This window comes from Haliotis rufescens, unplaced genomic scaffold (assembly GCF_023055435.1).
Source record: "Haliotis rufescens isolate VD_foot unplaced genomic scaffold, xgHalRufe1.0.p SCAF_14, whole genome shotgun sequence".
Lineage (NCBI taxonomy): Eukaryota > Metazoa > Mollusca > Gastropoda > Lepetellida > Haliotidae > Haliotis > Haliotis rufescens.
The window spans coordinates 32142097-32158512 of NW_025963824.1; positions in this window are offsets into that span (position 1 = coordinate 32142097).

Consider the following 16416-nt stretch of genomic DNA (forward strand, 5'->3'; position numbering starts at 1 on the left):
ATTATGTCAGATTGAAGAAAATCACCCACCAACGCCCTGGACTTTCTTATTATGTCCAATTAAAGAAAATCACCCACAAACACCCTGGACTTTCTAATTATGTCACATTCAAGAAAATCAACCACTAACACCCTGGACTTTCTTATTATGTCCAATTGAAGAAAATCACCCACTAACACCCTGGACTTTCTAATAATGTGAGATTGAAGAAAATCACCCGCTAACACCCTGGACTTCTAATTATGTCAGTTTGAAGAAAATCACCCACTAACACCCTGGAGTTTCTAATGATGTCACATACAAGAAAATCACCCACTAACACCCTGGACTTTCTTATTATGTCACATACATGAAAATCACGATCTTACACCCTGGACTTTCTAATTTTGTCAAATTGAAGAAAATCACCCACTAACACCCTGGACTTTCTAATTATGTCAGATTCAAGAAAATCACCCACCAACACCCTGGACTTTCTTATTATGTCAGATTCAAGAAAATCACCCACTAACACCCTGGACTTTCTTATTATGTCAGATTGAAGAAAATCACCCACTAACACCCTGGACTTTCTTATTATGTCAGATTGACGAAAATCGCCAACTAACACCCTGGACTTTCTAATTATGTCACATTCAAAAAAATCACCCATAAACACCCTGGACTTTCTAATTATGTCAGATTGAAGAAAATCACCCACCAACACCCTGGACTTTCTTATTATGTCAGATTGAAGAAAATCACCCACCAACACCTTGGACTTTCTAATTATGTCACATTCAAAAAAATCACCCAAAAACACCCTGGACTTTCTAATTATGTCAGATTGAAGAAAATCACCCACCAACACCCTGGACTTTCTTATTATGTCAGATTGAAGAAAATCACCCACAAACACCCTGGACTTTCTTATTATGTCAGATTGACGAAAATCACCAACTAACATCCTGGACTTTCTAATTATGTCACATTCAAGAAAATCACCCCCTTACACCCTGGACTTTCTTATTATGTCAGATTCAAGAAAATCACCCACTAACACCCTGGACTTTCTAATTATGTCAGAATGAAGAACATCACCCACTAACACCCTGGATTTTGAGTGAATACACTACCACAAAAGAAATGTCAGTTACATATGACATGCAGTCTTCATTTGTGATTGATGCAAGCATCCAGACATTGTTTGCGTCTCAAAGGAATTTCTTTTAAAATCATTTGAGTCCATATTCTATGAGTATGCATATTAGACGCTATTCATTTATTCATTAACTCTCACAGAAATGAGGTAGTGGTAGAGCGTCCGCCCGGAAAATGGAAGGTCCGGGGTTCGATCCCCGGCCGCGTCATACCAAAAGACGTTAAAAGATGGTACTTGTTGTTACCCTGTCTGGCGCTCGTCATTAAGGGGCTAAAACAAGGACTGGTCGGTTCGGAGTCAGAAAACTTTCTCTGGGTGGGGTATTCACGTTAAACTGCGACATAGTATCTAAGTGTGCCAGCACTATAAATCGGCATCAGTCCGGACTAGTACAAGCAGCCACACACACACACACACACACACACACACACACACACACACACACACACACACACAAACACGTGCACGTCGCTATATAAGTGCAATCATCTTGGACGCAACGTTAATCCCAATTTCACCTCACCTCACCTCCCAGAAATAAGAGTAACTCTGAATTCCGAAGATGTTTAAAATTACGACCCCGAGAGGATGCGTGACGGTGATGTCCAGCTACACGGCCTGACGGGATCATGTTTAACAACGCGACAAGGTATATTACGACCTGAGTGTGATAACACTCTACACTTAAAGTACCGTAAATACCTCTCTAAGAGGCGACTAACGGGATCGGGTGGTCAGGCTCGCTGATATGGTTGATGCATGTCATCGATCCCAATTGCGTGGATCGCTGCTCATGATATCAATCACTGGATTGTCTGGTCCAGACTCGATTATTTACAGACCGCCGCCATATAGCTGGAATATTGCTGAGTGCGGCGTTAAACAACAAACAAACAAACAAAACCTGTCTATTTATTTCAGAGATGTCTTACTCTCGGCGTCTGTTCAAAGCAGGAGTCCGTTTTAATGACCGTAAGCACTTTTAATTTTCATGGAGATGGGACGTGTAATTATAATAAAACGTGTATGAGTGAGTGAGTATGGTTTTACTCCAGCAATATTGCAGTGGGGGGAGGGACCAGAAATGGGCTTCGCACAGTGTTCCCATGTCGAGAATCGAACCCGGGTCTTCGGCGTGACGAGCGAACGCTTTAACCACTAGGCCACCTGACCGTCCCAAAACGTGTAGGATAACGGCTTTCGTTTCAATATCACTTTATTAAGTACCAAAGGGAATATCTAAGTTTAAAAAATATCTTGACCAGCGTCAATTCAAGGCAGGCGTTTATTCAAGGATTTACGGTAGCTATAATCACTGCAATAAGTGTTCTTAAGATGGGCCTCATTGAGTCACAAAGTGAAGCCTCATCCAAGCATGCTGTTAGTCGGGTAGGTTCTCAACCTCTGTTACCCTTTATTACCGCTGGTACTTAACTGATCAAAGAAACTCAGACGCCCAACAGGGACAGCAGTAATGTGCCTTTTCAAAAAAGAATGTTTATGACTTAAAGTAATGGGGAGTATATTAGTGGCACAGTTTCCAGTTGATATATAGAGCAGCGGGTCATGATGTATCATGTGAAACGATCACCACGAACGTCGCATCTTTTCCCCAAGATGCAGCTGTCCGCGCGGGTCTTGAAACACGCGGTTCTTTCATCACAGTTACCATGATGGGCTTAGTGGCCGGAATGATCGCTCATCACATCGGAGTCCCCACCTGGTCACAGCGTTCCCTGTTGTTTAACGCAGCATTACATTTGAACTGGGAATCTCCGATGGGGGGAAAGCATGGGCTGCTGGGAACCTTTTCTAAACCCCCAAGCCCCCAAGGAGAGACAACTAAAGGTTGCTGGGGACCTATTCTAACCACCAACCCCACGGGGAGACATGTATGGATTGCTGTGGACCTATTCTAACCACCAACCCCAGGGGGAGACAAGCATAGATTGCTGTGGACCTATTCTAACCACAAACACCACGGGGAGACAAGCATGGGTTGCTGGGGACCTATTCTAACCACCAACCCCACGGGGAGACAAGCATAAGTTGCTCTAGACCTATTCTAACCACCATCCCCACGGGGAGACAGGCATTAGTTGCTGTGGACCTATTCTAACCACCAACCCCACAGGGAGACAAGCATAGATTGCTGTGGACCTATTCTAACCACCAACACCACGGGGAGACAAGCATAGATTGCTGTGGACCTATTCTAACCATCAACCCTACTGGGAGACAAGTATGGGTTGCTGGGGACCTATTCTAACCACCAACCCCAGGGGGAGACAAGCATAAGTTGCTCTGGACCTATTCTAACCACCAACCCCACGGGGAGACAAGCATAGATTGCTGTGGACCTATTCTAACCACCAACCCCACGGGGAGACAAGCATAAGTTGCTCTGGACCTATTCTTACCACCAACCCCACGGGGAGACAAGCATAAGTTGATGTGCACCTATTCATACCACCAACCCCACGGGGAGACATGTATGGATTGCTGTGGACCTATTCTAACCACAACCCCACGGGGAGACAAGCATAGATTGCTGTGGACCTATTTTAACCACAACCCTACTGGAAGACAAGTATGGGTTGATGGGGACCTATTCTAACCGACAACCCCAGGGGGAGACAAGTATGGGTTGCTAGGGGCCTATTCTAACCCGACATCCCAACGGGGAGACAAGCATTGGTTGCTGGTGACCTATTCTAACCCGGAATCTCCACGGGAGTATAGATTTTCTTGAACTTAACTGAATTTCATGATTGACGGTGGAATGCGTTCCATATTCGGAACCAGTTTAAATCGTTACATTTGTGCTAACAGATTTCATACCTCCAATGCCCGTTTTTTCATCGCCAAAACAGTACGATGGTAAAACAAAAATATGAGATAATCTTTACAAAGCTGTATACAGCTATGAAAATAATTCTTGAGATTTTAGTTTGATAAAACAAAAGCTATGTTATAGTTTAAGAGTGAGTGAGTGAGTGAGTGAGTGAATATAGTTTTACGCCGCTTTTAGCCATATTCCAGCAATGTCACGGCAGGGGACACCAGAAATGGGCTTCACACATTGTACCCATGTCGAGAATCGAACCCGGGTCTTCGGCGTGACGAGCGAACACTTTAACCACTAGGCTACCCGACCGCCCTGTTTTAAGAGTGACTAGGGGATGTTGCATATATATACCATAGCTAACTTGGTATAATGTGTTTTGCTTACTTCGCACTGGTTAACTCACCTCATTTAACATCTAATATCAAATACATATCCAAGTATGTTTCATTTCTTATTCACAGATGCTATTGAGTGAGTGAATATGGTTTTACGCCGCTTTTAACAATATTCCAGCAATATCACGGCGGGGGACACCGGAAAATGGGCTTCACACATTGTACCCATCGACCCCGGGTCTTCGGCGTGACGAGCCAACGCTTTCACCGCAAGGCTACCCGACCGCCCCTTCAGAGATACTTACTTCCAGTTAATGTGAGGCTACCTCATCAGTTTAATTCATCTCGACTATGCCACTACATTAGTGGGAAATTTGCCTTTTACCCCGTTCACATGCGCATCTACAGTAAACTACGGTTATAACGAACACGCTTATAACGAACTGACGGATATAACGAACTTACCTTTTTAGTCCCGACTATTTGCTGTAGTTATGCGGTATATATGCTTATAACGAACTACGGTTATAACGAACTAAAATTAGTAGTCCCATTTAGTTCGTTATAACCGTAGTTTACTGTATACATGTGTGTATATGTGCATACGTGTAGAAATACTTGTCATGTGAACGCGTTTACTCATGTGTGTATATTTACACCAGAAGCAAATTTGCATCATGTCTGGAGCAGGTGCAAATGTAAAATTTAATTTGCACTGTGCGTATATGTTACAATGTGAACGTTTGTGTTCACGTAAGAGAATGATATAATTAATATCTGTTCTTTTGCAAACACCAAACAAATTGTCAACAGTTGCCAACTGTTATGAGTATATACTGGGTTGAGCGGACGGTGTTTTCTTTTGGTTTCAAGGAGTCAAAACTTTGTGTACAAATGAAATCAAACACTTGTTGCTTCACGCGAAAACTTTCGGTGAAGTAACTCTCTTCTCATTCAACTTCGATTGCAAAACAACCTGTTTTGTGTTGAAAGTCGTAAACAGAATGACGAATATGTGTGCCTTACACAATTTACATACTTTATTTACACTATTTTTTATGTTGATTTTCATATGAACGCATAGCAAACTTAAATATACACAGGTATGTATAGTTACACATGTGCAAAATTACTTACGTTAGTATATGCTGTTCATGTGAACGGGCTATTAGCTGTTTGTTTATTAATTTATACCCCTTTCACATGCACAACATTTACTAACTTAAGTACTGTTGCACGTGTGTAACTATACATACTGTGTATATGTAAATTTACTATGCGTTCACGTAAAAATCAACTGAGGTGTTCGGGTGGTGTAGGGGACAAATTTCCATCACTCAGTTCACGACTTTCAACATGAAAAGGCTTTTTTCGAATCAAAGTCGAATGTGAAAGGAGTCCCCGAAATATTTGTTTGATGTTATCTGTACATACATGCTTGACGCTTTGAAACCCAGAGAAAACACGGTTCGTCCAGCTCTGGATGTCCGGATAAAAGTTGGTATGACTGTATACTGAATAGCGTCAATTTCAGAATACAGAACTATGGACAATTTGTTTGGTGTTGGCAAATAGCCAAATATATTAATTAGATCATCCTCTGACGTTAACGTAAATGTTCACGTGACAACTAATAAATACAGAGAAAAAATTATATTTACATTTGCACCTGCTTCAGATAGCAGTAAACTTGCTCCTTGTATAAATATACACACATGAGCAATCGAATTCACATTATAAGTGTACTCACCTATGTATATTTACACAAATGTGTGCAAATATAAAGTTGAGATGCATGTGAACGGGGTATAAGTGAAATTTTGTTTGTTTGTTGTTTAACGCCGCACTCAGCAATATTCCAGCTATATTACGGCGGGCTGTAAATAATCGAGCCTGGACCAGACAATCCAGTGATTGATATCATGAGCATCGATCCACGCAATTGGGATACGATGACATGCATCAACCATATCAGCGAGCCTGACCACCCGATCGCCTCTTTCGACAAGCATAGTCACCTGTTATGGCAAGCATGGGTTGCTGAAGACCTTTTCTACCCCGGATCTCCACGGTTGGTATGAGTGTAGTGATTTTCTCATGTAGTGATTATGGGATGTAGCGATTATGGCATGTAGTGATTATGGGATGTAGCGATTATGGCATGTAGTGATTATGGGATGTAGCGATTATGGCATGTAGCTATTATGGCATGTAGTGAAAATGGCATGCAGCGATTATGCCATGTAGTGATTATGGCATGTAGCGATTATGGCATGTAGAGATTATGACATGTAGCGATTATGGCATGTGACGATTATGGCATGTAGTGATTATGGCATGTAGCGATTATGGCATGTAGTGATTATGGTTGGTAGCGATTATGGCATGTAGTGATTATGGCACGTAGTGATTATGGCGTGTAGCGATAATGGCATGTAGTGATTATGGCATGTAGCGATTATGGCATGTAAAGATTATGACATGTAGTGATTATGGTTGGTAGCGATTATGGCATGTAGAGATTATGACATGTAGCGATTATGGCATTTGGCGATTATGGCATGTAGTGATTATGGCATGTAGCGATTATTGCATGTAGTGATTATGGCATGTAGTGATTATGGGATGTAGCGATTATGGCATGTAGCGATTATGGCATGTAGCGAATATGGCATGTAGTGATTATGGTTGGTAGCGATTATGGCATGTAGCGATTATGGCATGTAGTGATTATGGCATGTAGTGATTATGGTTGGTAGCGATTATGGCATGTAGTGATTATGGCATGTAGCGATTATGACATGTAGCGATTATGGCATGTAGAGATTATGACATGTAGTGATTATGGTTGGTAGCGATTATGGCATGTAGAGATTATGACATGTAGCGATTATGGCATGTAGCGATTATGGCATGTAGTGATTATGGCATGTAGCGATTATTGCATGTAGTGATTATGGCATGTAGTGATAATGGGATGTAGCGATTATGGCTTGTAGCGATTATGGCATGTAGCGTTAATGGCATGTAGCGATTATGGCATGTAGTGAAAATGGCATGTTGCGATTATGGCATGTAGAGATTATGACATGTAGCGATTATGGCATGTAGCGATTATGGCATGTAGTGATTATGGTTGGTAGCGATTATCGCATGTAGTGATTATGGCATGTAGCGATTATGGCATGTGGCGATTATGGCATGTAGTGATTATGGCATGTAGCAATTATGGCATGTAGTGATTATGGCATGTAGCGATTATGGCATGTAGTGATTATGGTTGGTAGCGATTATGGCATGTGGCGATTATGGCATGTAGTGATTATGGCATGTAGCGATTATGGCATTTGGCGATTATGGCATGTAGTGATTATGGCATGTAGCGATTATTGCATGTAGTGATTATGGCATGTAGTGATTATGGGATGTAGCGATTATGGCATGTAGAGATTATGACATGTAGAGATTATGGCATGTGGCGATTATGGCATGTAGTTATTATGGCATGTAGTGATTATGACATGTAATGATTATGGTTGGTAGCGATTATGGCATGTAGTGATTATGGCATGTAGCGATTATGGCATGTAGTGATTATGACATGTAGCGATTATGGCATGTAGCGATTATGGCATGTAGTGATTATGGCATGTAGCGATTATGGCATGTAGTGATTATGGCATGTAGAGATTATGGCATGTAGCGATTATGGCATGTGGTGATTATGGCATGTAGTGATTATGGCGTGTATGGATTATGGCATGTATAGATTATGACATATAGCGATTATGGCGTGTAGCGATAATGGCATGTAGTGATTATGGCATGTAGTGATTATGGCATGTAGTGATTATGGCATGTAGTGATTATGACATGTAGTGATTATGGCGTGTTGCGATTATGCCATGTAGTGATTATGGCATGTAGCGATTATGGCATGTAGAGATTATGACATGTAGCGATTATGGCATGTGGCGATTATTGCATGTAGTGATTATGGCATGTAGCGATTATGGCATGTAGTGATTATGGCATGTAGTGATTATGGCATGTAGTGATTATGGCATGTAGCGATTATGGCGTGTAGCGATTATGGCGTGTAGCGATTATGGCATGTAGTGATTATGGTTGGTAGCGATTATGGCATGTAGTGATTATGGCACGTAGTGATTATGGCGTGTAGCGATAATGGCATGTAGTGATTATGGCATGTAGCGATTATGGCATGTAAAGATTATGACATGTAGTGATTATGGTTGGTAGCGATTATGGCATGTAGAGATTATGACATGTAGCGATTATGGCATTTGGCGATTATGGCATGTAGTGATTATGGCATGTAGCGATTATTGCATGTAGTGATTATGGCATGTAGTGATTATGGGATGTAGCGATTATGGCATGTAGCGATTATGGCATGTAGCGAATATGGCATGTAGTGATTATGGTTGGTAGCGATTATTGCATGTAGTGATTATGGCATGTAGTGATTATGGTTGGTAGCGATTATGGCATGTAGCGATTATGGCATGTAGTGATTATGGCATGTAGTGATTATGGTTGGTAGCGATTATGGCATGTAGTTATTATGGCATATAGCGATTATGGCATGTAGTGATTATGGTTGGTAGCGATTATGGCATGTAGTGATTATGGCATGTAGCGATTATGACATGTAGCGATTATGGCATGTAGAGATTATGACATGTAGTGATTATGGTTGGTAGCGATTATGGCATGTAGAGATTATGACATGTAGCGATTATGGCATGTAGCGATTATGGCATGTAGTGATTATGGCATGTAGCGATTATTGCATGTAGTGATTATGGCATGTAGTGATAATGGGATGTAGCGATTATGGCTTGTAGCGATTATGGCATGTAGCGTTAATGGCATGTAGCGATTATGGCATGTCGTGAAAATGGCATGTTGCGATTATGGCATGTAGAGATTATGACATGTAGCGATTATGGCATGTAGCGATTATGGCATGTAGTGATTATGGTTGGTAGCGATTATCGCATGTAGTGATTATGGCATGTAGCGATTATGGCATGTGGCGATTATGGCATGTAGTGATTATGGCATGTAGCAATTATGGCATGTAGTGATTATGGCATGTAGCGATTATGGCATGTAGTGATTATGGTTGGTAGCGATTATGGCATGTGGCGATTATGGCATGTAGAGATTATGACATGTAGTGATTATGGTTGGTAGCGATTATGGCATGTAGAGATTATGACATGTAGCGATTATGGCATGTGGCGATTATGGCATGTAGTGATTATGGCATGTAGTGATTATGGTATGTAGCGATTATGGCATGTAGCGATTATGGCATGTAGAGATTATGACATGTAGAGATTATGGCATGTGGCGATTATGGCATGTAGTTATTATGGCATGTAGTGATTATGACATGTAATGATTATGGTTGGTAGCGATTATGGCATGTAGTGATTATGGCATGTAGCGATTATGGCATGTAGTGATTATGACATGTAGCGATTATGGCATGTAGCGACTATGGCATGTAGTGATTATGGCATGTAGCGATTATGGCATGTAGTGATTATGGCATGTAGAGATTATGGCATGTAGCGATTATGGCATGTGGTGATTATGGCATGTAGTGATTATGGCGTGTATGGATTATGGCATGTATAGATTATGACATGTAGCGATTATGGCGTGTAGCGATAATGGCATGTAGTGATTATGGCATGTAGTGATTATGGCATGTAGTGATTATGGCATGTAGTGATTATGACATGTAGTGATTATGGCGTGTTGCGATTATGCCATGTAGTGATTATGGCATGTAGCGATTATGGCATGTAGAGATTATGACATGTAGCGATTATGGCATGTGGCGATTATTGCATGTAGTGATTATGGCATGTAGCGATTATGGCATGTAGTGATTATGGCATGTAGTGATTATGGCATGTAGTGATTATGGCATGTAGCGATTATGGCGTGTAGCGATTATGGCGTGTAGCGATAATGGCATGTAGTGATTATGGCATGTAGCGATTATGGCATGTAGAGATTATGACATGTAGCGATTATGGCATGTGGCGATTATGGCATTTAGTGATTATGGCACGTAGCGATTATGGCATGTAGTGATTATGGTTGGTAGCGATTATGGCATGTAGTGATTATGGCATGTAGCGATTATGGCATGTAGCGATTATGGCATGTAGTGACAATGGCATGTAGCGATTATGGCATGTAGTGATTATGGCATGTAGTGATTATGGCATGTAGTGATTATGGCATGTAGTGATTATGGCATGTAGCGATTATGGCATGTAGTAATTATGGTTGGTAGCGATTATGGCATGTAGCGATTATGGCATGTAGTGATTATGGCATATAGCGATTATGGCATGTAGTGATTATGGTTGGTAGCGATTATGGCATGTAGTGATTATGGCATGTAGCGATTATGGCATGTAGCGATTATGGCATGTAGAGATTATGACATGTAGTGATTATGGTTGGTAGCGATTATGGCATGTAGAGATTATGACATGTAGCGATTATGGCATTTGGCGATTATGGCATGTAGTGATTATGGCATGTAGCGATTATTGCATGTAGTGATTATGGCATGTAGTGATTATGGCATGTAGCGCTTATGGCATGTAGCGATTATGGCATGTAGCGATTAAGGCATGTAGTGAAAATGGCATGTAGCGATTATGGCATGTAGTTATTATGGCATGTAGTGATTATGACATGTAGTTATTATGGCATGTAGTGATTATGACATGTAATGATTATGGTTGGTAGCGATTATGGCATGTAGTGATTATAGCATGTAGCGATTATGGCATGTAGAGATTATGACATGTAGCGTTTATGGTTGGTAGCGATTATGGCATGTAGTGATTATGGCATGTAGCGATTATGGTTGGTAGCGATTATGGCATGTAGTGATTATGGCATGTAGCGATTATGGCATGTAGTGATTATGGCATGTAGTGATTATGGCATGTAGCGATTATGGCATGTGGTGATTATGGCATGTAGTGATTATGGCATGTAGTGATTATGGCATGTCGTGATTATGGCATGTATTGATTATGGCATGTATAGATTATGGCATGTATAGATTATGACATTTAGCGATTATGGCATGTATAGATTATGACATTTAGCGATTATGGCGTGTAGCGATAATGGCATGTAGTGATTATGGCATGTAGTGATTATGGCATGTAGTGATTATGACATGTAGTGATTATGGCATGTAGTGATTATGGCATGAAGCGATTATGGCATGTAGTGATTATGGCATGTAGTGATTATGGCGTGTAGCGATAATGGCATGTAGTGATTATGGCATGCCGTTCTTGTTGGAGACAACCGCGAAGAGTGGCGTAAAATCTAACCCACGAATTCACGCACTCACAATACACGTTGACACAATTAATTTAACGGAGAATTTCACTTTCAACCTCAAACCAACTTGTAGTTCCGGACAACTCACAGCGTCCAGAGTAAATGTATGAACTGGCCTAACGTCGTTATGTGCAACATTTAAGTCAGGCGGATATGGGAAGAAGCCCGAAGAATTGGAGGCCACATACGTATGGAGCTTTGGTGAAAATCTAGAAATATAATCAGTGCAAACCGGGATTTGAACTCATGATCAAAGCTTCCTGGCACGACTAAGGTACGCAACTCTGCACAGGAATTGGGCAAGCCGTGGCCCGAAACCTAGACCGTACTAAAGACGACTCAGCCACGACTTCGCTTATTACCAGAGGTCTCCGTGGTCTAATTGTAGAGCGTCCGCCGGGAGAGCTGAAGGCCCGGGGTTCGATCCCCGGCCGCGTCATACCAAAAGACGTTAAAAGATGGTACTTGTTGTAACCCTGTCTGGCGCTCGGTATTAAGGGGCTAAAACAAGGACTGGTCGGCTCGGAGTCAGCATACTGTGTCTGAGTGGGGTATTCATGTTAAACTGCGGCATAGTATCTCAGTGAGCTAGCACTATAAATCGGCATCAGTCCGGACTAGTACAAGCAGCCACACAAACACACACACGTACATGCACATCGCTATATAAGTGCAATAATCTTGGACGCGACGTTAAACCCCATTTCACCACCTCACCTTATTACCAGAACTGGCTGTCATACAAAAACGTATGTTCTGTAACCACGAATACAAGTGTGATTGATGCAAGGCTCAGTTTCATGTGTCGTGGGGATTTGCTTGGGGAGATATTGTTGTACAACAAAGCAACCAGCTTCCCACCTTGGTGGGTGCGAACCGGATCCCGCTCTCCAGGTCAGGGATCCGCCTCTATTCCATTTTGCTGACGTCAGATGAAGTGCAGGCGAGCGCAGATTTTCTAGACGCTGTTGAATAATTCTTGTAGGTTTTGAGTCAACAGGCTACCTTCCACACACGCACTGCAGGCTGTACCTTTGTGTTCACGGTTGAAGGAATGTGTGAAGGAACCTATCTCGGGAGGTCATACATACAAGGCGGCTCGGTTGTATAATAAAAGATGCTCGGTAATAAATGTAAAAATAGGAGCATCTAAGATTACATAGATTGTATGTGCTGTTTTGTCAGCAAGCGTAAAGTGATGCTGAAATGATTTCTGAATTCTGAATTTCGCAATGACATGAATTTTTATCCCCAGATGAAATGAATAATACTTTTTATTTCACAAATATTAACATCATTTGTACAAATTGAAATTATAGTAAACTACGGTTATAACGAACTCAAAGGGACTACTATTTTTAGTTCGTTATAACCGTAGTTCGTTATAAGCATATATACAGCATAACCACAGCAAATAGTCGGGACTAAAAAGTAAGTTCGTTATATCCGTCAGTTCGTTATAAGCGTGTTCGTTATAACCGTAGTTTACTGTACTATGATTTATGAAGACAGGCCGCTTTAATATGGCTTGAGCAGTGCTGAGTGCGGCTGTGAAAAGCAATGAAACGATCAAACAATTTACTAATGTCACAAATTAGTCGAAAACGGACCCGAATACAGTAAAAACATCGTCAGCCACTTAGAAGCCCGGCAGTATACAACCATATACCTTGAAGTAGTCGAGTTGTCATCCAGTGCGAGGACGGTATCCAATTATCCATTACAAACGTCGACAGAAAAACGAGGTCACAAGCAAACGGAATTCAATGATACGTTACGTGTGAACAACTTCCTTTTATTACGGTTAAGTTATGTTCTTACAAACGACTTAACACTCATACAAAAGAAATCTCGACATTTGAACAAGGCACACGCTTCGGTTACAGCCATTACCAACGAGGCCATGTACACTTGCATGTCAAAGCCCCAGCGAAACAAGGGTACTTCTCATCACATGGGGAGACCTGACCCCAATACATTAAAATTAGTTATTTTTCAACATTATCCCCTTCCACATTGAGGTACTTGAAAATTGTCGACGATGCAAGTAGAAGGTTCTTTCTCGTGGCTGTACGCGTAGTGCACAGCTGCTTTGACGTCATCGTTTGAGTCGAAATGAGTGAGGTGAGGGGAAATTGGGTTTAACGTCGTGTCCAGGATTATTGCACTTATATAGCGACGTGCATGTACGTGTGTGTGTTTGTGTGGCTGCTTGTACTAGTCCGGACTGATGCCGATTTATAGTGCTAGCTCACTGAGATACTATGCCGCAGTTTAACATGAATACCCCACTCAGACACAGTATACTGACTCCGAGCCGACCAGTCCTTGTTTTAGCCCCTTAATGCCGAGCGCCAGACAGGGAAACAACAAGTACCATCTTTTAACGTCTTTTGGTATGACGCGGTCGGGGATCGAACCCCGGACCTTCCGCTCTCCGGGCGGACGCTCTACCACAAGACCACGGAGGCGGTCGAGTCGAAATGAGTTCCGGCTTGGGCTTTTTTCGTGTTTTGGAACAGTTGGAAGACTGACGGAACCCGATCAGGAAAATAAGGTGGATGATGAAGGAGGCGGGGAAAAGAAGGAGTTGCTGATTTGTGCATAGGTGCTTTCTCCTGATGGAAGAGCGCACCTTTTCTCAGCTTTTAGTCTTAATCCCTCACAGTAATGACCTCAAAAGTGCAGTATTATATTGTTCCGTTTATTGACTGGTGTTTTGGTAGATAGTCTACCCTGGTGACTCCCTCGCATCCCAGAACAGATAGATCATTACTGTTCCAGAAGATGAAACAGTACGTTCCTTCTTTGGTGGTGGTGATGTCATATGCGTCCACTGTTTTGAGTGATGAGTGAGTGAGTGAGTGAGTTGGGTTTAACGCAGCTTTTATCAGTATTCCAGTTACATCACGGCGTGACAGCTTTATGTGGGAGGAAGTGGTGCAGGTCTCAGACGTTTAACACTTCGGTGAAACCCACGAGCACGGGTATGGTGCTTACAAAACTAGAAACATAATCAGGGCGAACAATCATCATAGGTTTCTGGCGTGTCCAAGGGACACAACTCTCCCCAGCTGGAAGTGGTGGACCTAGGTTTCATCTGTAGTCACAGATAGCTGCAAGAACCTTTCTGTATCAGCTTCAAACAGAGCTAGATTGTAACGTGATATGTTGTGTCTAGCGCTTTTTTATCCGATTTCAGGAGCTTTGGAACCATAAGAGATGATACTTTCTTTATTGCAAATTTTCTATCTCACGGGAAATGCCTACTGAACTAGTAATATGACGCTGTCATACGAAGGTTGGTCATCACCATATCATGGATTCTCTTAATCATTTCTGGTGTTGCAGACGTCACTGGCCTTCAGGGACTCGCTTCAATGCTCTCCCTGCCACGCTTCAACTCTGCTGCCCACAGTGTCATATAGGGCATCCTTCTCTTGTGTTGTGCACTTATTGTCATCGATGGCCTTTGGTGTTAAGCCCATTTTATGCAAGTACTTGATCACAGGACGTTCCTAAAGTTTGTCCTTTCTGCTAAGGTCACAGGCTCCTGCTTATTTTACTGGTTGTAGCAGCAACACAATTTGCCCAATTGACTCAAGATGTTTGCTTGTGCAGATATAATGCATGTAATGTCCGCAACAAAGTATTCCTTGTGTGAGGCCCAGATACAGACACTTGCATGATCGAAGTCCATGTATATATATATATATATATATATATATATATATATATATATATATATATATAGCTCTATAAATAGATATATAGATATAGATATATCGATATCATCTACTGATTACCTTACAGCTAAGTCACCCAGTGATTACCATACAGCTATATCATCCACTGATTACCATACAGGTATATTACCCAGTGATTACCCTACAGCTACATCACCCACTGATTACCATAAAGGTATATTACCCGGTGATTACCATACAGCTATATCACCCTACTGATTACCATACATCTATATTACCCGGTGATTACCATACAGCTATATCACCCACTGATTACCCTACAGCTATGTCACCCAGTGATTACCATACAGCTATATCACCCAATGATTACCATACAGCTATATTACCCGGTGATTACCATACAGCTATATCACCCACTGATTACCATACAGCTATATTACCCGGTGATTACCATACAGCAATATCACCAACCGATTACAATACAGCTATATCACCCAGTGATTACCCTACAGCTATATCATCCACTGATTACCATACAGCTATGTAAACCCAGTGATTACCATACAGCTATATCATCTACTGATTACCATACAGCAATATCACCCAGTGATTACCAGACAGCAACTTCACCCAATAATTACCATACAGCTATAATTACCTTGTGAGTACCATACACCTACATCACTCAGTGATTAACATATAATATCACCCAGTGATAACCATTCAACTATATTACCCACTTATTACCCCGCAGCTATATCACCCACTGATTACCATGCAACGATATAACCCACTGATTACCATACAGCTATATCACCCACTGATTACCATACAGCTATATCACCCAGTGATTACCATACGGCTATATCACCCACTAACTACAATGCAGCTACATCCCCCAGTGATTACCATAGAGCAGTATCACCCAATAATTACCATACATCTATAATTACCTAGTGATTACCA